This window comes from Girardinichthys multiradiatus, chromosome 13, assembly GCF_021462225.1.
Source record: "Girardinichthys multiradiatus isolate DD_20200921_A chromosome 13, DD_fGirMul_XY1, whole genome shotgun sequence".
In the NCBI taxonomy this organism is placed as follows: Eukaryota; Metazoa; Chordata; class Actinopteri; order Cyprinodontiformes; family Goodeidae; genus Girardinichthys; species Girardinichthys multiradiatus.
This window is the reverse complement of record NC_061806.1, coordinates 10,120,070-10,138,624: the sequence shown is the minus strand read 5'-3', so window position 1 is coordinate 10,138,624 and position 18,555 is coordinate 10,120,070. Positions and strand designations below refer to the sequence as shown.

The 18,555-nt window shown below is 38.6% G+C and overlaps 1 protein-coding gene across 5 annotated transcripts in view; it reads right to left on the bottom strand.

Annotated features, from left to right (window-relative positions):
• LOC124879555 (CMP-N-acetylneuraminate-beta-galactosamide-alpha-2,3-sialyltransferase 1-like) overlaps nt 1-18,555 on the bottom strand; it is a 116,282-nt gene that overhangs the window by 82,948 nt on the left and 14,779 nt on the right. Inside the window, exon 2 of one of the 5 annotated variants that reach the window (XM_047384189.1) lies at nt 3,344-3,485. The exons of the other annotated variants lie outside the window; for them this stretch is intronic. The gene's annotated coding sequence lies outside the window, so the exon portion shown is untranslated. The remainder of the gene's footprint in view (nt 1-3,343; nt 3,486-18,555) is intronic. 5 annotated transcript variants of the gene reach the window in all.

Below are 18,555 nucleotides of genomic sequence, written 5' to 3'. Positions count from 1 at the left end.
AAGGTCAGCCTTGACAGCAAATTGAGCGTAAATTTCCACTCAGATAATCAATGTTAATCTTATAAAAGCTCTGGAGTATTATCATCATATCTTGATCTAATTAGCTTAAACATAAAGGTAAGACCAAAACTTGGTTTGTTGTAGTCTTTAAATGCACAATAAAGCAGGAGTGTTATTTGCATAATTCTATAAATGACTGAGCAGAAACCTGTAATGCTTTTATTTACTAAGATCTATGAATAGAGCATGGATCCATTAGAAAACAAAGCTAATGGAGTAGAAATTACATTAGACTGTTGTGCTATGTCTGTTGAGAACAAAGGTACTTATACACTATTCCATCTCCTTAAGTGGATAAAAGAGGTAAATATTATCTTAAGAAAGCCTCAGGTTACACATTTCGAAGTTGTACATTCTCATGCATAACAAAAAACAGATTTACAAAAATCATCCAAAAATAAATCAAGATTAAAAGCAAATTTAATCTTCTCATGATGGCCACACAAAAAATGTCTTAAGAATTTGGAACCATTTATAAAGAAACTGGTAGGGAGTTGTAGGACTGCCGAATATTTGGTTTCTGTCAAGGCACCATGATATCCCTAAAACTCTCTGAAAGCTTTGTTATTTTACATAGTGTAAATGCTTATGATATACTACCAAATAAATCACTCCTTTCCTAAGATATTGCCCACATTGAAATTGTAATGATGACAGCAATTTCATAAAATGTGCAGCTCTAGTAAATTTGGATGAGCAAACACGGGTTGTAGAATAAAAAAAATATTTGCTTTATTATCCTAATACGAGAATGTATTTTACATTCTGGATTTGCATTTGCTTTCAAATGCAGGTAAAGTTCTGACTTACGCTTTAGAAACTTCCAATATGTTTTTAATATCTGTTCAGCATCTTGTCCTCAAGGTTAATGTAGAGGTGGTCTTTGTTTTGATTTTCCTTCGTTGTTCTTTGGCGTGCCTACAGGGGGTGCTATTTTACATAAATATATAATAATCTGACTTCAAGCTGAACAGAGAAATTTCTGGGGATTTTTGTTTCTGCCTCAAAATAACAGCTGCAGCTTTTATCCTCTTGAGAAGGCCATTTTAATATTAAACAGGAAATGTTTTCCATTTTCTGTCAGGCAATCTCTGTTTGGCATGCCATACCTTCCTGGAGCTCATATACTCTAAATAAAGTAGCAGTGCCTCTAAGGTGGGGGAGCTTGTACAGTTTCAGCAGGAATCCTGAGGCTGTCCTCCAGTTGTTAAAAAAAATAATTTATGTTTCCGCTTATCATCCTGGTCCTTAAACACAGCTCCAAAGGGCACCAGATACAGTCTGATATTTCTTACCTGACAGTTTTTCTTTCATCTCGGTTATTAATATCAAGCTAGATATTTGCAGCATAGGCAACCAGTGCTGAACTGAACAAACCGTGAAACCCCTTGATTTTTCAGGTTCAAATAATAGTCTAATGAGATTTTCTTTTGTGAATCAGTTTCAAATTCTGATGCCTCTATGGCTGATTCATTTTAATACGCAGCAGGGCTCCATTGAGCGACGAGCAACCTAAAATATGCCCAGTGTGGCAGTTTTTCTTTTTGCCTGCCCTGGTGCACCTAACATTCAACAACTCCTCCATGGTTAATTGTAATAATTTATTTTTTATTTATTTTAATTTTTCACGTGCTCGCTCATGGAAGAACATCCAGGTCAGAGCAATTAAAAGGAACAGCAGCAGTTCATCTTTGATTGGCCTGTGGGATGCTAAAGAGCTACAGGATATACAGGATGAGGTTGTAGATTGGTGGATTACTTTGATTCCTCGACTGTACATATGAGTTCACAGTCAGCGGAGGAAACCCATCTGTCTCCCCAGCTCCGGATTATATTCTCATTTACCTTCGCCAAGCACTGGAAGAAATATGGGATGTGAATATCAATGTTTTTGTACCTACTGATTGACACACATGTATAAATTGAGTAGATCTATGAAAGAGCATGATTAGATGCAGTTTTGGATGAAATCTGACGGCCAATAAGCACATCTGTTGCATGGCAGCAATTTCCTTTTGTTCTCCCATTCACTGTTTCAATGAGAGCAGGTGTTGTGCAAGTGTACAATTATTATCCATGGCCTTCTTGTGAAAAAAGTACGTTTTATTTATTTATTAATATATCTCACTTGCGGGGCTGCACGGTGGCACAGTTGGTAGCACTGTTGCCTTGCAGCAAGGTCCTGGGTTCAATTCCTGGCCTGGGGTCTTTCTGCATAGAGTTTGCATTTTCTCCCCATGCATGCGTGGGTACTCTGGCTTCCTCCCACAGTCCAAAGACATGCCTGTTAGGTTAATTGGTAACTCTGAATTGCCCTTAGGTGTATGAATGAGTGTGTGCGTGGTTGTTTGTGTGTTGCCCTGCCCTCTCGCCCATAGACTGCTGGAGATAGACACCAGCTTCCCCGTGACCCACTATGGAATAAGCAGTAGAAAATGACTGACTGACTATTTTACTTGCTTTATTGTAATCCATTGTATGGCATTATACTGAATCAAATCGTACACAGTAGTATATGGTAGTCAAGTGAAAGGCACCCTATAGATTTTTCATATAAATTTAACATCAGGTTAAAAATATCTTTAGCGTATAAATAAACAAAAAAAAAATTATTTCTGGTGAGGAATATTAGGACACCTCTACATTAATCACACTTAAAATGGCTAAAATTACACATGTGCATATCATATCAGGTGCACATGACTAGAGCAATAATACTCAGCAGTTTGAAAATCATGCAGCTCGGTGCTCCTGGCTGTCAAACTGAGAGTGAACACCATGGTGAGATCCAAAGAGCTGTCTGGAGCCTTCAAACTGAAGATCATAGCAGCTTATGAGTCTGGTAAGGGATTTAAAGCGGTTTCAAAAGAATTTGAAATCAGCCATTCTACTGTACAGATAATAGTCGGTGTAGACTGCAGGACATTCAAAATACCTGCCAATGTGCCCATGTCTGGTCTTCCTAGCCAGTTCAGCCTGAAAGCAGGCCGCAAGATGTAAAATAAGACTCCAATAATACTAAAGTGTCATCAGGGGATGTTCAACAGGCATTGCTGATATGAAAGTGCCTGCCTGTACAATTAGAATTAGACAATAAAAGTTTAACATTCATAGGAAGTGTGAAAGAAGGAAATATATGCTCTCTAAGAAAAAAACATAATGGCCAGGAATTCTGGAATAAAGTTGTTTAGACAAATGATTCTAAAATTGAATTATTTGGACACTGGAACAGGAGATATCTTTAGCATAAACCAAATACAGTCTTCCAGGAAAATAACCTCACCCCAACCATGAAGCACAGAGCTGGAAGTGTCATGCTTTGAGAATGGTGTGTTGCAGTAGGACCTGGCCATCATCAATTCAATGGAATCCAGTCTAACCCATCGAGATCTGGCTTTTGTCCAGGTCTTGATCTCTTTCAGATGCTGTAAGGTGACATAAAACGGGTTGTGTGTGTTCAGACTGTATCCGAGGCTGGTAGATTGCTGCAGGAAGAGTCTTAATGAAATCATTTTAGGAAAAAGGGGAAACATTAGCTTGACGGGTGCTTTATCTTCTTCCTCTGTTTAATAACAAAAGCAGGGCTAAACTGTTGCACATACAATTCACAACACATTAGACTATAAGTCTTCCAGGAAAATAACCTCACCCCAACCATGAAGCACAGAGCTGGAAGTGTCATGCTTTGAGAATGGTGTGTTGCAGTAGGACCTGGCCATCATCAATTCAATGGAATCCAGTCTAACCCATCGAGATCTGGCTTTTGTCCAGATCTTGATCTCTTTCAGATGCTGTAAGGTGACATAAAACGGGTTGTGTGTGTTCAGACTGTATCCGAGGCTGGTAGATTGCTGCAGGAAGAGTCTTAATGAAATCATTTTAGGAAAAAGGGGAAACATTAGCTTGACGGGTGCTTTATCTTCTTCCTCTGTTTAATAACAAAATAACAAAAATAAAATTTTTGATGGCTGGCTGCACGGTGGTGCAGTTGGTAGCACTGTTGCCTTGCAGCAAGAAGGTCCTGGGTTCAATTCCCAGCCAGGGGTCTTTCTGCATGGAGTTTGCATGTTCTCCCCGTGCATGCGTGGGTTCTCACCGGGTACTCGGCTTCCTCCCACAGTCCAAAGACATGCCTGTTAGGTTAATTGGTCTCTCTAAATTGCCCTTAGGTGTATGAATGAGTGTGTGCATGGTTGTTTGTGTGTTGCCCTGCGATGGACTGGCGACCTGTCCAGGGTGTACCCCGCCTCTCGCCCATAGACTGCTGGAGATAGGCACCAGCTCCCCTGCGACCCACTATGGAATAAGCGGTAGAAAATGACTGACTGACTGACATTTTTGTTGGTATCTTTTGCTTCATGAGTAAAACAAGGTTAATTTTTGTTGTTTAAGTCCAATTCAATCACTTTCTTTTCCAGAGAAAAAAAAATTGATTCGTATGTGGTTATTTCTTGAAAAAAGATTAACAATAAACATTGCCGGGGATGAACTGCATTGTTGAGGAGTCAGCATTCCACACTGAGATGCTAAAATAAGAAAGGATCTCAAGGAGGCATGTATGTATGGTGTGTCCTCAAAAATTAGATCCCTTCTCTATAGCATTTCAGTGTCAGACAGTAGCAAACCAAGGACAAGATGAGACATGGCCATTTTATTAGTTCTGTAATAAAATAAGAAAAGTTTATATGTAAGAAACAATTCAAATAAATCAGACATTTACAAGTACATTTATTCCTGTTCCTGTTCTTTACATTACTATCAATCTGTACAGGGAATGACAAAAATGCAAATTCTTGGAATGTACTATTAAGCATCCTAAGAATTTTTCTATTTTCTTTGAAAGCATCATTTCCATTGACTCAATCAGCCAAAGAGAAATAAGAAAGCTCTTTTTTAATGACAGTGCAACTGAAACCTTTAACCAAGTCAACATTTTCACTGGTAGATAACTTCCATTCTAAAATTTCAGATATCATGGATTCCATTGCTTCCATTAAGGTGAAGGTTGTCTCTGGAAAGATGAAATCTCTGTGGAGAAATGCTCCACTGGTAAGAAGTAAAAAAAGGGAGTGTCTAAAAGCCAAACGGAGGTGACGAAAGACTGATTAGAAGAGTAGTCTATACATCAATATCAAATCCAAAACAGATTTGAACAAAATGACACAATTCTAGTGAATCAACTACAAAAGCTTAGAAGAAATTATACATCAACTAAGCTCCTCCTGCTGCTGTCTCGATATTTTACCAACAGCTTTCATTAAGAAAGTTTTGCCTGTCATAGCATTTGATTTGATTTAAATAATAAACTCATCCCTTTTATCAGGTGTTTTCCCTCAGGCCTTAAAAACAGCAATCATCAAACCACTGTAAAAACGAACAATCTGCACAAGTTGCTATTTCAATATTATAGTCCCATCTCAAATCTCCCATTTATCTGTAAGGTTACTGAAAAAGCTGTGTTTCAACAGTTCAATACCTTCCTAACAATGACCAACCGTTCTCACGTCTTCCAGTCAGGTGTCCCTGCTCACCACAGTTCCAAGACTTGTCAAGGTGTTCAATGACATCCGCATAAATGCAGACTGAGGAAGAGCCACAGAGCTGGTATTAAACCTCAGCCCAGCATTCCACACTATTTATCACATTACTGAAGAGACTGGAGAACAGGGTCGTCTTTCTGGTACAGCACTTGGTTGGGTTGAGTCTTACTTGAAGGATAGGCACTTTTTTTTATGTTTTAGGTATCTTTACATTAGAGTTGACAAAAGTCCCATGTGGGGTTCCCCAAGGTTCCATCTTGGGGCCCCTCCATCTTGGGGCCCCTCCCATTCAATATCTGCATGCTTCCCCCTTGCATCATAACAAACAACACCATAAGTTACCATAACTATGCAGATGACACAGCTCTACATTACAAGGTCACCAGGTGACTAAACCTATTCAGATGTTAAGCAGATGCATAGAACAAAATAATGCATGGATGTGGCATCATTTTCTTTAGTTGAATAAAAACTATTAAACTATTATAATTAATTTAGGACCAAAGGAGGAGCTATTAAGAGTCAGCACACAGCTTCAAATACTACAGCTAGAAACCACTGATCAGGCCCGAAATCTAGGTGTTGTGATGGACTCAAACCTGAACCTTCGGAGGAACATAATTACAGTCACTAAGTCAGCCTTCTATCACCTAAAGAATATTTCCAGTATCAAAGGACTAATGTACCAGTAGGATCTTTAGCACCAGGAAGTCTCTTACTCTTGGTTCAGACATGGATCAGTTTTAAAAAGAATATTCCTCCTTTATTGTGACTTATGATGGGTCAGAACAGTTCTAAGGAGCTGCCTCCTCCCCGGAGAGAAACGTCTGACCTTAAGCAATTTTTACAGATTTAGAGTTAAAATAAAAAATACAAAATAGAGAGATAAAAGTAGCAAAACCATCCCAAAATTACTGGTAAAAGTTTCTACTTGAGATGAAGGTCAATTAGGATTTTACACCTTGGAGCAGACAGCATAAAGGACCTCGCTGTCCACAGTGAGAAGCAGTTTACTGTAAAAGACCCCTCCTCGCCAGATTGTGGCTGAGCTGGGCTCTCCTAGAAGAATTTATGAGGAAGGTACAGAGCACCAGGAAGTGTCTGACTCTCCATCCAGATGTGGACCAGCTTTTAAAAGGAATATTCCCCCATTATCAAGACGCATGATGGGTCAGAACAGTTTTAAGGAGTTGCCTCCTCCCCAGGAAGAAATGTTTAATTTTATATTAAGATAATATGAGCTGAAAAGCATCAAGTGCATACATTAATTTCAGTCTGTAGCCCAACTTTTTTAAATTTTTCTTTACTTTCCTTTATCATGTTACTGCAATGTACTTTTTATATTTTTTGTCACTGCAATGTACATGTTTCTGCATGTAAAGCACTTTGAATTGTCTTGTTGCTGAAGTGTGCTATACAAATAAACGGGCCTTGCCTAGTGTTGGCTAGGGAACTGAAAAGGTTTGATGCAATTAATAGTACTTTCACAGCTGAGGTGTTCAGTCGCTTTCTGTGTGTGAAAAAAATAACCACCAGAAAAATTTTCAAGTTAACAAACTCATTAAGTTATTCAGACCCAAGTAAATGAACCACAGGTGTGAAAACACCCTGAATGTTCTGGAGCAAGCACTGCAGAAACTTAGTCTGGGGCCCTATGGAAATGATCAGTTCTAGATTTTGATAATGGTACAACATCAGCTTTTCATTTGTGTGAAAAAACTCTGGGGTGTGTATATCTGTAATCTTAACCTAAGAGATTCTGATGGATGAAAACAGTTCTCATTAGTCAGTCTGTATTAATGAATAAATGTGAAAGCAAAGTGGTTTTTCATCTACCAAATATAATCAGTTAGAATTACCTCTTTTGAAATTCTCTGTACTGATTTTTATGTTAAATAAAAGATGAAGATGCTGAAACCTGATTATAATTGCTTATCTCTTGCATAAACATGTAGTGTTAATTAGACTGATTACATACACTTGGTATACTGTACATCCATTAAAATATGCTGCAATACATTCCAAAAATGATCTCTACTAATGAAAAGAAGGATAAATGAGGACTAGTGTGCTAAACATTATCTGCTCTCAAAACACAAACAAATTGAAACATACCCTAATTCGGTATATCATCTTAGCCAAAACAATTTGTTGGTTGGATAGTTAAACAGTATGTCCCATGATTCTGCATGATTTTGTTAAACTGAATACCTGGCCTAAATGTTTTGTTACAGAAGCGAAAGCAACAACCCTTTCCAGATGCTAGACAGTGAATCTTCCCCAATAAAGTCACATAACAAAGTACGTTTTTCACTATTCGCGATAAAGTGCTTCTGTTTTTGCTTTTTTGTCACACTTAAACCAGTTTAAACCAATTTCAACCAGTCAGGCTCGATGGCAAAAAGCAACCGTGTTTTTGGTAAATGGTAAATTAATTGTGATTATCCTCAGGTTTTGTTGAGCATAATCCAATTTCACTTGCCATATACAGACCTATTTATTGTCAGGCCTGTAAATTCAATAAATTACTTAAACAGAACCTGTCTGACAACATGACGTAGGCTAAAAGATTTCAAAAAGCAACACATCATGCCACAATCTAAAGGAATCAAGCAGATGAAAACCTGAAAAAAGGTTGTGCCACTCTTGGTAGCGACAGCTGCTACAATACGTTTGTGATAATAGGCAATGAGTCTTTTACATCACTGTGAAGGAACTTGACCCACTCTTCTTTGCAATATTCAGCAACCCTGGAGGGTTTTCAAGCAATAACGGATTGTTCTGTTTTTGCAAAATGTTGTGGTACTAGTAGCCTTTTCCCAGTAATATGAAAATGCACATAGAGGGGTAATCATGGGTTGCATAGGTCTAATGTTCTTGAATTGAGACATTTTAGCCTCTTTTATGTTGTCAAAAAGGTTCTATTTATGAGATTTCTTGATTCGATAGGTCTGGTAGTAATCAGGCCTGGTTCCGGCTAGTAAAACTGCACTCAGTTTTTGTTGTTAATCACAATCAATTCATGATTAAAAAGGGACAAAAACGTTTTCTCATAGGTCCAGGTTGTTTTAGATATCTTTTTCCGTTAATAAATTATATCGTCATTATAAAACAGCTTTTTGGACAGTGCAGTGTTAAAGCATTTTACTATGTAATTACTATGTAATCACCTGACAGTGTGATATTGTGCTAATCAGCTAACATTTATAGGCTAACATGCTAAACTAAAATGACAAAAAGTAAGCTAACATTTCAACAAACATGTCACACTAAAAATGGCACAATATTTTTAAATGACAAAAGTTGATGTATCCATGGTGACATAACAGAACATAATGACCTAACAGCCATGAAGGAGGGACAAATGCAACACCTGTGGCAAGAAGGATAAGAAAAGTGCCAGACAGTGCTCACTCAGAGCATCAAGTGTCATTTTGTAAGTGTACTGTTTAAATCAATATTCCTAATAAGAGTGTTACTGCTAGATTAGTTGAATGTATTAATAGGACTTTCACATATTAGCTTCCATTTATCCACAATCCACATGCAAGTGAAATGTGTAATCCTTTTGACAGTTCGACTCTATTTAAATGGTAAAATAAAAACAAATGAGGTCTATACCTCCTTTGCACATTTATGCAAGACTAATTGTATCAGTGCCACAGTTATTATGATATATTGTGACGAGTGTTTCACCCTCGGGTCATGTTTTAATGGGAAACATCTCCATGAATATTTGGGCTGCATATTCAGGGAATGCTCAACTGAATAAGGCGAGCTGGAATTTGCCTGTTTTAATGACATTTACCCTGGGTGATAGCTAAAAAAACAATCAGTTACTGCATATTATTTGATGAACACCACAGCCAGAGTGCAATATGAACTAAGCAACTAATTTGCCGATATAGAAGGGAAACTGTCGTAGGATGAAAGAAAAGGTGACTAGGTGTTGCAGGAGAAGCTCAATGCAGGTGACATTATCCTTTAAGCTGATTACTAGTTCCTTTGAGATGGACTGACCAAATCTGACATAGATATTGCGTGTTTACTAGGGTGATGAGAAAGTTATCTGTGTGATTCAGTTCTTAACCAGGTCCCAGAAAGTTTCTAAGGTTATTAGATTAGATGAAGGTGAGGATCTGACTGGTTCTGTTCATTTGCTCAGTGTTTTTCTCTGCGGCCTCAGCTTTGATCACATCTGTGACACAAGCTTCACAGGGGAGGTTAGCTGTTTGATCAATGAAAATAGAGAACACACTCTAAGAGCCAGGCGGGCACTAGTTTAAGCCTCGTATTGTGAGAAATGAGATGAAGTCGGTCATGCTGTGAACCTCAGTGGGTGAGTTGGGCACCACAGTGAATCAATGGAGAAAGAAAACATCAGCTGTAAATTACTCTATTGACACACAGGATGCTGATTTCATAGTGGAATCCAATCTTACACGAGTGTTGTCCTGCTGTCCCCCCAGAAACAATACAATAAAATCTAAGTTTTTATGTAATCTTATCAATAGATTTAATAATGAGACAAAGCCATTTACAGGGGTTTAACTGATGTATTTAAAAATATATCAAAAAATACATTTATTGATAATGTACATCAACAACAGTGGTGGTTTTGAAAAAAGTGTTTTTTGAAAGGGAGTATTATGGTACATGTATTTACATGTGATGATTCACCGCATGAATGCATTCAGATAATAAGCAGTATGATCAAATTCAAAAGGTGTGAAATCCACCATTATTACCCATATTATTAAAGTGTCACACTGGTTTAAGACCACCTTTTAGTCTTCTGCACCTCCATGATCATTTGAACAAGTTTAGAAAACCAAATTTTTGCGTTCAGAAAATGATGGTGCAACAGCACTCTTTGTGCTGGCCAAGCAGGTCCTATCACACTACGACTGCCTCTGGAACATATCTGCATTAACAATCTGCAATCTATAGTTTGCCTATATATAAATATTAGATGTTTCTGTACCTCCACCATCAGTTTCTGCCTATCTGTTGGGTAAAGCAACACTATCAGTACTTAAATCACCAGCATGCACACAGAGGATCCCTAACCCTCTGTGAGCATATTTTGCCAGGTGTTTTCCAAAGCAATCATGCACACAAAATCCAAAATCTGTCTTTTTACTACGTTATTTACACATACCTCTAAAAACTGAAATTGTTAATAAGCCGTGCTTGTATTACTGAGCCACTGCTTATACTTTTTACTCTGCGTTCCCCCTTTCTCCAATTTGCTAAATACAGCTCTTTAACAGCATAACTACATTTTGCATTTAAACTGCAGGCTAAAAAACGTCCTTCCATCTCCCTGCAACAAGCCTATTTGCATAATTTGGAGGTGTGTGTGCTTCTCTCAGGCTGGGAGCTCTTCTTCACAGAAAGTGTGTGGATAATGCCTGATTTTGGCATTTTATTTAATCAGCATGAAGATCATGAAGATTTGTAGTAAGATTCTTTGTGGTTGCAATCAACGCAACTGTGGGACATAATGCCCATTGGAGCCAAAAGTAAATAACTTGCTGTGCCATCAGCCATTATGTGGGCATAATGTGATTGTATCATTGGCACGAGGCTTGCATTTCCAGTTCTAGTTAATATTCTGTAATGAAAACTATCCACACTCCACACAATCCAAACAGTTTGTGAACTCTCACTTTATCACGAATAAAGGGGCTGCACTGCTTTCTTAATGCACCCCATAAGACTACTTCTTGAATCTGCAAAGACAAGGTGTTTTTGGCTTTATTCGCAACATATCAGCAACTGAGTGCCAAAATTGCTAGTGAGGTTTGGTTTGAATTGTTTCTAAAGAAAATTATAGATTTGTCTCCTCCAATTTTTAGCATACAGGCTGCTGCTCCAAAATAAGACTGGATCTTATGAACTTACCCAAGGCTGCAGAGGTATGTGGTGTAGGAAAAAGTTTTCATATTAGAACAAAAAACAGAGATACGGCAAGTAAAGGTGTCCAAAAAGCAGCCCTAATTCTTCTTGGCATGCATTCTCTGACTCCAACACCTGTTGACCCAAAGTCATGATTTCAAATATCTTAAATATGATGTTAAAAAAGACATAAATTAAAAAATAAATTAAAGGATTTCCAATAATGAAAACCTAACCACAATTAAAACATCTAATCAGACGGGTGGGTACACAGCAGCAGGATCTCAGCCAAGTCTGGAGGATCCTTTGAGATTACTAAACACATCAGGGGAGCCAAGACGCCAGCAGCAATATTAACAACTACACTAGTGTGTGCTGGGATCCCTTTCTCATTTTCATGTTTGGAAGGTTTTTGGGCTGTGCAGTCAGGTGGCAAGGGAGACACCACTTTCCCTAAAAGTAACACACGAATGTGCACTTGGTTTCTCTAAATCCTCTAAAAGGGCACATGGGGTTGGAAAGTTTGAGTTTTAACTTTCTGGTTTTAATTCCCAAAGGTTACACGTGGAGTCAGATATGCCTGTTTCACATGCACAGCTTCCAATTCTATACACAGGCATTCAGGATTGTTTCTAAACCTTCAGCACAGTTGAAGAAAATGTAGTTCTCTTCCACACAGCAGTTTAAGATCTAATATAGATTTTATAAACAGTTTTACGCAGAAACAACAAAGCTTTAATGTTGACAGCTCTGATAACTCTAAATATTTAGTCCAAAGTCGGAACATTGTTGGATAAATATTTAGAAATAAATGTATTTGGTGTCTTCTAAGACTTTTCATGACAAATTCACAATATTCCCATATGTTCCCATTAAGGATTTAACTTGGCTGTGTCTGTTTATAAAAATCTGAGATACAGAATGATTTTGCACAGAGGTAGCAAAAAGTGTTTAACTGATATCTCCAAAATTAAGTATTTAAAACTTCAATATAGAGACCCACCGTTTTAGTTTCAGTGAGGGCATCTTAGTAACTTTTCCACCACTTTTTTTTACCATTCATTTGGGTACATGGGTACATGAGACCCACCGTTTTTGTTTCAGTGAGGGCATCTTGGTAACTTTTCCACCACTTTTTTTTACCATTCATTTGGGTACATGGGTACATGACTCAGATATCTCCAGTAACACTCTCAAGCACATTCTGAGGGATCCCAAGGCGTTCCCAATGGGCTATAATAGTCCCTCCAATAGATTTTGGGTCTGCCCTGAGTTTTCTTCCAATGGGATGCACCTGGAAAACCTCCAAAGGGGAGCACCCAGGATGCACCATGATCAGATCAAAATCACCTCAAATGACTCTTTTCGGCTCTACTCCAAGGTCCACCAGATGAAGGAGCTCCTCATCCTATCTCTAAGCGGTCAATGGTTCTCTAAGAGAACCATGACCCTAGACTTAAAAGAGCAGACTCCCATCCCAGCTGCTTTACACTCAGCTATGAAATGTCCCAGTGCATACAGAAGGTCATGGCTTGAATATTCCAACACAAACTCCTTAACATGAATGGTAGTGGTTAAGGATTTCATTCTAAACTTGTGAATGTTCAAGTGACTCCAATTAAGACCATAACCAGGACAAGCAAAGAACATCATTTCACCATAAACCTGCCATGTTCAGGATCCCTACAGAGATGTCAAGAGAATTATTAGGAGAACTGTCCAAGGACCTCTTGCAGAAACTTTGGTAAGACCAAGAATTAGAATGCTAAGCACGCAAGACTCCACTGCTGAAAAAAAAAAAAAAACATGTAATAGTTTGGTCAGATGAAACTAGAACTCTTTGAGTGTCATTGTGCACACCATGTTTGAAGGAGGAATGACACCACACATCATTTCAAAAACACGACATCAACAGCAAAGCCTGGATCTTGAAATATATGGGACTGACCTCCATACACATGAAAGAAACTTGAATGGAATATTGTACTGGGATATTTTGATTCGAATGTCAAAATAAAACAAGGGATAATTTTTCCACCTTGTTCCTAAACATTCAGCCAAGGAAACTCTCAATTGGTTTCAGAGGAAGAAAATAAAAGGACTAGAATGACCTGGTCAATTGCCTGACTAGAATCCAACTGAAAATCAATGGAAAGAACACATGATCAGAGTGGACAGAGGAGACCCTGAGAACTTTTAAGATCTGAAGACTGGGCCAAAATCACACAAGAGCAACTATTTTCCCTGTAAATGTCTTCAAGTTCTCATTACCAAAACAGTATTATTTCCCTAATATTATACACATCTGGGTAAGCATATTCCACATGTCATTCTATTTTATTACACATTACTGATTTATTATACATATTTGTTTAGATACTTCTGTTTGCGTCGGTGACTTGGATTCTTTTTCTGCCTACAGGTTACAGGTAAACCAGTTCAGAGCTTATTTTTCCCGCCACATTAGCTAAACAGGTTTGGCTACAACTAGAACAACGTGGGTCTATATAAGGTCCACATATAGACTTGTCGTTGACTGGCATCTAAATGAAGGTTACATGTAATCTTGACATTGAAATGACGCCAATTGCTCAGTGGGGTTGTACCTCGTTTTGAACCAATCCTGAACATATACAAATTTATGAATAGGTTAAGCTGTATAGCTAAACTGACACATTTGTTTTTACTGTTGTCAGATGATAATCACTAGCTGCAGCCATTTAGAAATGTCTAATATCACAGCAGGTGCACTTGCCCTTCGAATTTTTGTTTAGTTTAAAAATCGCACCATTTCACTGTCAGCTTTGACATTTGCTGTATTGTCAGCAACACCCTCTCTAAAATACCATGTAAAATGGAGAAATGCTAAACAAGGGCGCCAGAGATGGCAATCAATCTGAACAGTTCAGTAGTGCTGCAAATAGACACTGAGCTAATGACCCTGGCTCACAGTATGTAATCTGCGTACATTATAATCCCTCCATAATAAGCCCCTGGACACCCGTGGAAAAGGACCTGGATAATTGCGATGGGAAAATCAATGATTACAACCAGAACACCATTGAATGAGACATTTACATTTTGTATGTACTGCTAAATGACTGGTGGTTTGTAAAACCCCGCCTGTTACTGTTGTGAGGACTATATAGTTGTAGATGGACGGCTTTAAATATTGAGATGTTTCCTTTACCTTCTTCAGCAAAAACACACAAAATTATTCAGTCTTCCACCCTGAAAATAAATCAAACCCGCTGAGACAAAAAAACTGTATGCACACTGGACCTTTACATTTATCTAAATTCAATGAATCACAAAGAAGAGTGAAGAGATAAATCCTTTGATCCTGAAGATAAAAAAGAGAAACAGTCCTTGCATTTAGTCTGCGTTACGAAGTAGAGAAGCATTCAAACTGGTGTAAGAAACCATAAAGTGAATGTTTTCCACCATTACATGATCATAGACTTTCATCTTTCTTTATGAATAGACTGTCAGGAATTAGTCTCCACACACTTTTTACCTTTTACTCAGTATGTCTGCAAACCCAAATTAAACTGAAGAAGTTTACGTTTGATTTAATGGGTTTTTTGGTTTGGCCTTCAAGGCAATAAAAACTCAAAAATTAGAAGCAGTCTGCGGACGTCTGATATCCCTCCTGTATCCGTGCTGAGGCTGGCCACATATACTCCCAGAACTGATTGCACAATTACACTGAAGAAAGTAATTATTTATATGCATTATAGAGACCGATTAGAATGTGTGCAGTGCTCTCCTTAAGACCTGTGCCAAGTCTGATTTGTTTCTAGGACTACAGAGAAACAGGACACAAGACTGCATGAGGAAACAGAAAATTGATGGTAGTTATATAGAATCTGAAGTAATGATGCTTTGTGTGGCAGAAGGGTTTCATTTTGCTGATGCAATATTATTTTACATGGTCAAACTTTCTTTAGGTGCCTGTTGTTAAGATTATAATGCATATTTTGTCCATGATCAACATACTGTATTATAGGAATTCATGTTCAGTTTTTCCATTAACAAGAAAATATGGGATGATTCCGTAACTAAACAAATGACCATCCATCCATCCATCCATCCATCCATCCATCCATCCATCCATCCATCCATCCATCCATCCATCCATCCATCCATCCATCCATCCATCCATCCATCCATCCATCCATCGGGTAACAGGTTGAGAAGGGAAGCCCAGACATTCCTCTCTCAAGTGAGGCTCTCCAGCTCATTCAGGGAGATCCCAAGAGGTTCCCAGGCCAAAAAACATAAATAGTCCCTTCAGCTTGTTCCGGGTCTGCCTTAAACCTGCTCCCAGTGGAATGTGCCCAGAAAACCTTAAATGGGTGGTGGCACTTTAAAAAATAAGCAAGGCAAGCTTATTTCTTAGAGTTTTTATGCTAAAGTAAGCAGCTCATTACTTACGGGAATTAGGTTAAGGTCAGCTGTCTCATTTACTACCAAATAAAATAAATTATTATATGGCATAAAAATATTTGTTTCTATTTTTTATCAAAGCAAAGTAAATAAATAAAACTAACACAATATTATATCTAATAATAATTCCCTCATTAAAACATCCTGAAATGAATACTGGAGCATAATGACATAATGATATCAGTAAAAAGTGCCTTTTATGTGTAGTTGTCTGAATAAACTGCTCATTAGGAACCAAATGTTCAAGTTTAGCTTGTTTCAGGTATTCCAAGTGAAATGAAGAACCATTAAACAAAAATAGTATTTACATTTTTTCTTGCTCATTATTCTTGGCCCTCAGAGTAAAATTTAGTTATACTCTGTAACTGTGTGTGGCCAGTCGAGGAGAAAACCTTTCACTGAGCAGAACTGCTCCATACTATGTTTAATTAATGAAGTGTTATTAAAACTGGTTGCAGTGGGGCATTAGCGGAAGTAATAATTGGCCAGTTTATTATGATTAGGCTGTGAATGCCAGTTCACTTCCTGCCAGACTTTCTCTGTAACCTACCATTAAAACTCACATTTGCAACTTACAGTGCTGTGCAAACATTTGCTGCCTTACGATTTTTTTCTGTTTTTTTAGATCATCAAACTAATTTTCATAGCAGGCAAAGATAAAGAAAATCAGTTTTTAATTGAAGATTTCATTTATTAAGGGGAAAAAACTATCCACACCAACCTGGCCCTGTATGTAAAACACGTCCCCTTGTTAAAATGGAGTTTAAACGAAAATTCAACATGGAAGACTCACCACCCCTGCCACGTCCAATCACTCCTCATTGGCTGCTCCAATCAACGGCAGGTCCGCACTCCTCCTCAGCCAATCATCTCCCAGGGCATCACTTTTAAAGACCCTCTGCATGGAAAACACCGCTCTTCTGCTGTGCTTCAACAATCAGCTGTGACATGTCCGACTAGTTTCTGGCGACTTGGCGGTTCCTCGTACTGCTTGTGACAAATTCCGCCCTCCTTCCTCCTCCTCCGCTTGTAGGAGCGTTTGACTGGCATCCTGCCTCATGGCCCCTTTTCCCCTTGTCTCAGCTCCGGGCATGTGGAAAGCGCCTTAAGAACTCCTCCAATCCATCTACTAAGTGTTGCTGAAGTTGCCCTGCCTTCACCGCGGCTCCTGCTGCCACGTCACCCAGCCCGGCTTCTCCAGTGGTTCTCCTCCAATCTCATCTCTCAAACTGATCTTCCCGCTCCCCAGGCTCCGATGTCTTCTTCTACTCGGTCATCCCACAATCTTCCCTGCTTCATTCATCTCGTCCATGGATTCTCTCCAGAGTTTCATATCTTCTTTACTCAGCTCCTCCGGGAGTTCACCTCCAATTCTGCCACATCAGCATTTCCTCCGCATCGACAACGTTCAACTCGCTCCTGGCTCCTCCCACAGACATTCAGCATCGCAACGCTGTACTTTTAAAAGCAACCTGTTTGCTCCATAGAACATTTAAATATTCATTTACGCATTCGAACATTTATACCAACCTTCTTCCTTTATTAATCAGGCGCTAAGGAACCATTTACTGTTTTAATATACATCTTATCTATATTTTATCCCATCTAATCGTGGAGCATACTTTCTTTCTGCATATCGGGTTGGCGCTGCATTGTTCAGTTTGAGTCAACTGATTTACAGCACCTTCCTGGTTTAAGTGTTTTCAAATTTAAGCATTAACTGCATTACTGCCGCAGCAAAATAACAAACTCTTATTAAACAATCCATGTACTGTCGATATTAGTAAGTTCATTTAATGGACGTAGCTCTTACATCCAGCAAATCCTGGCTGGCCGTAACTCATAACTCCATCATTTCTGCCAGTCATGTTCCAAGTTTCTAATCCAGTCCTCATGTCCTGTCTCATTTTAAATTTTCAGGTCTTCCGCTGACTCTGTCCATCAGCCTACTTTTACCCTTCTCCGATTATTCCTCTCTCCTTCCTCTTTCGCAATTTGCCAAACACTGCTGTTTCTCAGGTCTATCTCTTTCTACTTTCAAACCTTATTTCTTTGCCTGGCAAACTTTGAGAATTTTTGAGCATTGGTTTACATTCAGTCCTAGCTTTATCACTCATTGCTTAAACTTCATCGTTTTAAGCCCCCCTACAGCCGCAGCTCTTTTGCTGGCATCAATAAATAAAAAAAAATCATCTTTCTGAGCCCAGTCCGAGCCTTTTCTCTCATTACGCATTAACTTCTCCTCAAATACATCTCAAAACATTGTATACCGCAATGCGCTTAATTCACCAGGTCGCTCCTTTATTTCTCACCTTCTGAATCTGGTTAATTCCATCCCCTTTCTGCTAGATTTGGTTTCTTTAGATGAGTTTGCCGCTCTGACCTGTTTTTCTGGTCCTCTGTTCTGCAGAACCGGAATGGTATATCTTTCCTTTATGATGACGTCGTCACGTCAGCAGATTCCATTCAGTTTTGCACGGACGCTTATTCGTCCGTGGGTTTTGCGGGATTTCTTCAGGGTCCATGATTCACTGCTATCTTCCCATTTTCTTTCCCCAATCCGAACCATCAGCCTTTATGAGATAATCTCCATCTCTATTGCATG